Source organism: Lepisosteus platostomus, chromosome 4 (assembly GCF_059453375.1).
Source record: "Lepisosteus platostomus isolate fLepPlt1 chromosome 4, fLepPlt1.hap1, whole genome shotgun sequence".
NCBI lineage: Eukaryota > Metazoa > Chordata > Actinopteri > Semionotiformes > Lepisosteidae > Lepisosteus > Lepisosteus platostomus.
In genome coordinates, this window is record NC_142614.1 from 70,736,148 (window position 1) to 70,743,795 (window position 7,648).

General features: G+C 45.2%; 1 long non-coding RNA gene across 1 annotated transcript; it reads right to left on the reverse strand.

Annotated features, from left to right (window-relative positions):
* Positions 1-2,676: 2,676 nt before the first annotated feature.
* LOC148673764 (uncharacterized) lies at positions 2,677-7,180 on the reverse strand. Its single transcript, XR_015936102.1, has 2 exons — positions 6,699-7,180; positions 2,677-2,876 (listed from the first exon to the last, which is right to left on the reverse strand). It is a non-coding gene; the product is annotated as an uncharacterized LOC148673764 (long non-coding RNA).
* Between the last annotated feature and the right edge of the window lie 468 nt (positions 7,181-7,648).

Consider the following 7,648-nt stretch of genomic DNA (forward strand, 5'->3'; position numbering starts at 1 on the left):
CTTTTGCTACACTACATACTCACATTTACAGTATGAATTGCCTAGCCCTGAATGTTAGAATTTTGCCTAAATCTCAATTAATCTTTTAATCTTTTCTTTTCTATAGAGTTTGCAAATTCTTCTATTTTTACACTAGTCTTACCCCACTGGGTAGCAGCGAAGGTAATTATACTGGATGTATAGAAGTTCTTTAATAACATATTGCACTATGGCTGTCAAATATCTGCTTCACAGAGGTCACAGGTTTTTATTGAACTTACTATTGTATTAATGATTATTTAATGTCTTGGATGGTTTTCTTTCAAAAACAGGATATTTTCATTATATTCAGAAAATGAATGGGGCACGTCCTGATTATTGAAATACAAAAAATAGCTGAGCGATATTAGATTTGTCATTGAAAAACATTTCAAGTTGTTCTCATGTACGTTTATTAAGGGTAGGTAAAGGATACTGAGAGCCTTCACAATGAAGGGGCTCACAGTCGTCCCTCTCTTATTCGAAACGAAACTGCTTCTGCTAGGAGCTCCTGCACATCTTCACTGACACAACTTCACAAGTGTTCAGCAGACTAGGACTCTGGCAAATATGTAAACTAATCTTTGACGTATATGTTTATTTAGCCAAGATGCTGTTGGATAAATTAAAACGAGCCCTTTACATTTCTTTCTCAGTATCCGATTGCTTTTTATCCCTCTGAATATTTTAAAATCCAGCTGCCTTTTAGATACTGTAAATCTGGTCTATTCCTTCTTGCTCAGGCAAAGCTTCCTTTTTTGTTTTAAAAAGCGTTTGGAAATGCTAAACAGGTTTGTATTCTATTGTATGTAAATATGTTGAGTATTACCCAATTGAGGTCACGATATCCTGTGAGACAATTTTCTCCGTTGCAAATTCCCAAACAACAGGAAATAAAAAGAAACAATAACATGACCCATGTGTATCTGAGACAACATTAATATATCTGTGTATGGGACGGAGAAGCCCAAGAGACACAGCACTGAACGTCAGCGCTCTCTCTGGGTAAATACAGTAGATCTACCATTAAGCATGAAGCGCTCCTGGCAGACTCAAGCAGGAGGAGTGGGCATTGTGAATTCCTGTGTAGCCCAGTGGTCCAGATACAGGACGCTGTGATCTGGACTCCCCGGGCAGTGGCCCAGCACTGGAGCTGGATGGGTTGAGCTGGCCGGGGTGTCTCTAGCATGCCCCACCCGCTGTGAGTAGCTTGGCTACAGGGTTAAATTGATTTAACCTTTATTACCCCTAAGGGAAATTGTCTTGCACATCAGGAGGTCATGGCGTATAAAGTATAGGACAATTAGACAATGCAGAGGCAGTGCAATACCATGATGCAAAACAGCATTTAACAACATTGCCCAGTCAGAACGCAATCCAGTACCATGAGCTTAAGAATAGGCAGTTAGCTGGTAAAGAGTCTAAAATAATAACATCCCTACCTCCAAACAATCTTTTCATCGTTCAATAATTGAATGCTTTTAGGTGTAAATGACGTAAATGTTTCTCAGTGTTTATAAAAGGGATCTGGTATATTCTAAAAAGAGTGGGTGAGAGAGATCATCTAAGATAACATTAGTGCAACATTAGTAATACGTCACACCGTTAGACATGTTATTGAGTCCAAGGATGTGCCAGTAATCTGGCCACCAGTCCGTCTCCTTGTTCAATTTGTTTTTGTTGTTAGTGAGAGCTGCATCTCTCCTGCAGTGAGGGCTAGTGTCCCAGGGCTGGTTCCTGGATGATACCGCGCTCTAACACAACTCCCCTGTCGTGGGCCCAGTGCTGCCCATGACTGGCCATTATCAAATCCCAGCAGGGGCAGAGCTGCTTTCAACACACCTGCAGCCATGTCAGCCTGCACCTCCCTGCTGGCAGCCCACTGGAGCTCAGCAGGTGTGAGCCTGGTCAGTACCTGGAGGGGTACAGTTGCTGCTGGAAGAGGTGTTAGTGGGGCCAGTAGGGGGTCTCTCACCTTGTAGTCTGTGTGGGTCCTAATGTCCCCTAATATATAGTGCTATCCTTAGTATGAGAAGTGAAACTGAGGTCATTAAAAGTCCCAGGGTGGTTCTCGAGAAGAGTAGGGGTGTAACCCCGGTGTCCTGGGCAAATTTCCCCCTTGGTTTTACCAATCATGGCCTCCTTATAATCCCCATCTGTGAACTGGCTTCATCACTCTGCTCTCCTCCCCACTGATAGCTGGTGTGTGGGGAGTGTACTGGTGCACTATGGCTGCCGTCACATCATCCAGGTGGGGGTGACACACAGGTGGAGGGGAGTCCCCATTACCTGTAAAGCACTTAGAGTGGATTGTCCAGAAAAGCGCTATATACTGTAAGTGTGAGGATTATTATCTTCACCTGCATACTGGGTAGAACAATAAATGGCAGGTGCAGATTATCTGCTTATTATCTGCTCAGATGTTCAGGAGAAAAAAGCTCACCATCCTGCACTTTCCCTTGCATCTATGAAGTAGCACTAAAAATGAATAACATTCTAACTATAATTGTGTAAAAAGGAAAATTCTTGGCAATATCAAATTTTATACCCACCCATTGTCAGAGAGCTCTTTATTCCTGGTAGCAGTTGAGCCCACCCGGAGCCTATTCTGGAATTGGGGTGCAAAGAGGGAGCACAAGAAAGGTCACAAAGGAGATGAGGACATTCAGTCCATCCCGTACACTTTATTGTTACTAGTTAAATGGCTTAGGACCTGGCCCAGCTGCTTCTTGGGATGGCAGGCCCTCATGGGATGCACATACTGTACATGCAAGTTCAAGCTCAAGTCACTGGTTATTCCAGGCAGCACGTCTTTGGTATATGAGAGGAAACCTTGCACACCCAGAGAAGACCCATTTCTACAGAGAGAGCAAACACAACACAGAGGGTGTTCAGTCCACGATTGAACTCGGGATCGAAGAGCTGTGAGGCAGCAGCACTAACCACAACACTGCTGTACTGCCCAAACCATTACATAAAAACACATGAATAAACAGCAGAAATGATACTCCCTTTCAACAACGGACTCATGGCACTTACAGGTGTGCCAGTATGGTTCTGTTTAGACACACCAGAGACACCCCTTTCCTCTGAGGCAAAAGGCCAAAGACAATGCCAAGTTAAAGTGTTTCCAATGAGGGAGAAATGATCAACTGCAAGTGAGAAAATAGAGGATCCGATGAACAAAATGCCTTTTTTCTGAAGGAATGTTCTCAGCTTTTGTTCGACCCAGCAGCAGCTCCTGAGCGTCGGACACGAAAAACATGTTCCGTCAGGCAGTCGCTTTTGTTGCCTTTCTCAAAGGTGTGATCGGATTCTGAACCATAAAGTGGGGTTTAATGCTGCTCTTGCAGTGTCGTTAATCTGCCAGGTTACACCCCTTGCACCCGTTCACAAGGGAGGGGCTGTCTTCAGAGAAATCCCCCTGGGTTTCTAATGCGAAACAGTCGAAAACAGATCCGTGGGAGGCAAAAGTAATTGCATGCTTTCATATCATTATATCTGTGTTCTTTTTTGTTGTTTTCCATTTTATTTTCGTAATGTTTTATTGACCACACTCTCTGCACACGGCTCATTTCGCAGCAGGTGGAAGGTCCACATCACTGACGTTGCCTGCAGTGATGGCTGCAGCTCGGACAAGGTGAAGGTGCTGTGAGTTTGACGCTGCCTCTCCCACCCTCTTTCAGCCACTCAAGTCCTCTGGAGTTCGGGGCTGTTTATTTTAGCCTCTACTGCAATATTTTACCTATATCCTTTGGCTTTTCCAAAGGGTTATCACAGCAAAGACTGAATACTTATAAAACTGAGAAGCTTCAAAAATCTAATTTATTTATATGCTACCGGCATGTTCTAGCCTTCCTGGCTTGGGGTGGATTGCGAAGGCTCAAAATTTGAAGTGCTCTTTTAAATTGTCATGATGGCAAACTGTTTGTCAGCTCTTCTCCCTGGTGGTATGTTTAGCCAGGAGGAAAATAGAGACCGGCTAGAGAGGTTTGCCTCTACCTGTTCTCCTATCTGTTCCAGCATGGCTGAGCATGGCCTCCACCTTCACCTGTGCTGGATTCTTTCATCTCCAGCTCCGGAACGTGATACAAGCCTGGGCCGGAGCCCAGCAGAGCCGACATAATTACCATAATCTTTCTCCCAATGTCACGCATGCTCGACTCTGCTCAGAAAACATTGTTCCCTAATCCGGGATGAAAGGAATTTTTGGGAGCACAATTCCAGGAAAGTGAAACTTCCCATCATTTTTCATGGAGCTGTGTTAGCCATTAGCCTCAAACAACTTGGTGTAAAAGACAAGCAAGCGCTCAGAAAATAAAGTAGCCAGTTTTATGGGATTAGAAAAACAAAGCCACAATCCCCCTCCTTTGTTCTGTAGACATGTGCTGTGTTGTATAGAAGAGTTTGTATCCAGGTGGTCTTTTTCAGTATTTCTTCAGAACTGAGCCTCCTTCTGGCATAATTCACTAAAACAGCTGCATGAGCTTCTCCTGCCATGTCTGGTGTTGCCAGAGCCCAATTCACCAAATCAGGGTTTCATTCCCAAAGAGTTGATAAGCGAGTGGAAACACTAGTGAGACAGGAAAAAAGTTTCCATTCTGAATAACGGGCACCAGCATTTTCTAGGGCAGGCGGGGGCAAATTTGTATTCCATTCCAATTGAAATAATTGTTCCTGTTAATCCCTGTCTAAATGTGTTCTTCAAAACAGCGGTCAATTCAGCAACGAAAAGTACGTTGAGCTGTCAAAGAGTCAGCCGAAGTCCTGCACTGCCACGTTCAGCGAGTGCCAAGAGGCTGTGTTTTGTTAGCTGTGCAACTTTAGCCTTCTAAAATATATCTGGACTTCGTGCATTTATAGTTTTAAATGCACCTTCAAACCCACAAAGGAGAAAGGGAGACAAAATGAAAAAACAGGACCAAGGAGCCCGATCAGAGGTGAGTAATTAAGCCCTGCAGATGCAAGTATCTTTAGATACCAGTTTATTTAACGGTTCAGAAAAATCAGTGTGAGACAGTAGAAATCCTTGGCATTAAATTTGCACCCTTGACCCACAGCACTGCACTGTTTTTGCCCTGCACTAAGGAGATTCCAATCAATCTGATGCCACATTTCAGCAGGTACACAGCTACTGAAAGGAGAAGAGAAGGGAGGAGCTCAGACGTCTTGCTTTCTTGCATTATTGGAGGTATTTTTGGCCTGTTAGAGCTGAAGTTATCGTTCAGTTTGATCCTGTCTCAACCTGTTGTGCTGCTGGAGGAAGCTCTCAGCTTTCAATTATTTCAGTAACAAAAATAAAAGCATTGTGCTTACTGAGACGGTTTCTGTTTTGCTTCTGTTATAAAATTCTGAAGTGAATAACTCTTTTGGTAATGGCATGAACATGTTTGTACACACAGAGCAGTCAAGGGGAACAAGGCAAGTGGCTGTTGATAGGTATTGATGTGGTTGTGCTTGTTCACGTACGTGTTTGCTGATCAGTTTTCTGGAGGGTGTGGGGAAGAACCGGCACAAAACTGAACCGTCATGCAGAAAAACAATCTCATTTTTTGTTCCATAACCATCCCCTGAAACCCAACCCAAGAAATCCATGGTCTTTTTTTACTAAAGGTCCTGAAGAAGAAAAATAGGATGATCAGATGAATCCTTGTTTACAAAACACTCACAGTGTATCTTTTTCACATGATTAAAAGTTGACAGCAATTAAGGAAAGGGTGATAATAAATTACATCAACTCCAGATTTGCATCCAAAAATCTGTCGGTACAGCTTCAGCAACAACGAGGATAATTATGTTTATGAATCCAATTGCCAAACTATGTTGTTGTTTCTCCTCTACAGTGGCTCTTTGAGGAAAACTTGTTTTTTTCTGAAATTCTCCTGTGTCGAGGTTACAGGTCATCATATGAGATTCGCGATACAGGTTTGGCAAGTCAAGAAGACAGAATGTTTTAGTTATTTATGACCTCAACCTAATGAGCTCCTTTTCCCTCTGGCCTTCACTGCCCCCAATACTTGTCTTCTGAGAGCTCATTGTACTGTAGGCATCTTTGTCAAAAGGACAAAAGTGAAAATGCAAAAACAAAGCAGTTCCTTGTCACTTGTTTAGAACCGTGTTAAGGATTTCAGTTTAAAGGTCAGATGATCATCCGAATATTTGGGTGTCTCTGGGCATTCATCCGGACCAGTGTCCAAAAAAAAACAGTGTAAAAAAAAAACAAGAAACAGATGCTCAAGGCAGAGTGAGATCTCTGTTGGAATGCACGAACTTCGTGTGACGAAACAGAAAATCTCACATGGAGGCACACTGGCATGTCCTGCGCCCACCTGCGTCGACGCCCCAAACAGCTTTTCCCTACAGCCAGTTTTAAACCAAGGTTCTTGTTCCTATCCTGTTTTCACAGTCCTACAGTACCTACTGCCGAAGGGGGTTTGCTTTCCATTGGCATTTTAATAAAGAGGGATTCCTTACAACAACAGTCGCCTTCATTTCCAAGTCAAATGTAAGAAAAACGTCTAGATGTCGTGCAGCCGGGGAGATGTTTCATTTCCTTCTGCCCCGTTAAAGAGCCCCCTCCGGTCTGCAGGACATTCTGGTGGGATTTAAAGGATCTTCATCATAATGAAAGCCTGACCAGTGGAAATTGGGATGGGGATATTTTTCCGTGCCTGTCATACCTGGCAGTGGATTTTGTCTTCTCTTTATTCTCCCCTCGCTATGTGACGTCTCTCGGCTCCCGAGCTGTTTCCACACTTGTCACGTCCCGGGGTCCCCTTCCTCTGCTCGCGAATCGGGAGACTTGATCCCCCCGGTAGCTGCATGCCTGCGGATTGTGGGAGGAAACCAGCCGAAAATCCCCTTGAACGGGGGGGGTGGGGGGAAGCATGTAGGCTTCGCGCAGAAGGACGAGCTGTCCCCCAATCAAACCCCGGACCCCCTGCTGTGAGACAGAAGTACTAACTGCCAAATCGCCATGCCAACCTAAGGACTGCGCTGCTGCGGGGTGGAGTCTGATCGAGAATGTGACCAGCGGTGGCTCCTCACTGAGAATATTCTCAGCAAGATTACATGACACCCTCCCGCATCACAGGAGCCTCCAAGAGCAGAACAGTGAGAGATCACCCAGGCCTCGGGTGGGCAGGCGGGAGGGTCCTGGTGACACGCTTGTCACGATATTAGTTCCCCCTCCTTAAGGGTGCTCCAGCCCTATCACTTTAGACTTTATTCCATGCACCTGCGCCCTATTCCCTGCCCACCTTAAAAGCCAGGCGCTGACGCTCTTCCGGGCTCTGCATCTGATTTCCATATCGTGCGAGTCCGGGACCAGGAAGCGCCTGGTCCCGTTAAGGTTTTAACCCCCCTGTTCCTGTTCCTTGTCCCTGTCTGCCGGTTCCGACCCGGCCTTCGTGGTTTTTAATTCCTTCGTCGGATGGATCTCCTGGTTTTGGACTTACCCTTGCGTTTTGGATACTCTATGGATTACTCTTGGATCGTTCGCCTCGGCCACACCTCCCCCGTGCACCAGCGCACCTTGGACACGCCCCCTGTCTTCTGCCCCGTTTTCCTGCATGACATTTCCCCAATGTTTCCCCACTCCGTCGGACTGTGTCGTCCGCATAGGGTCCGG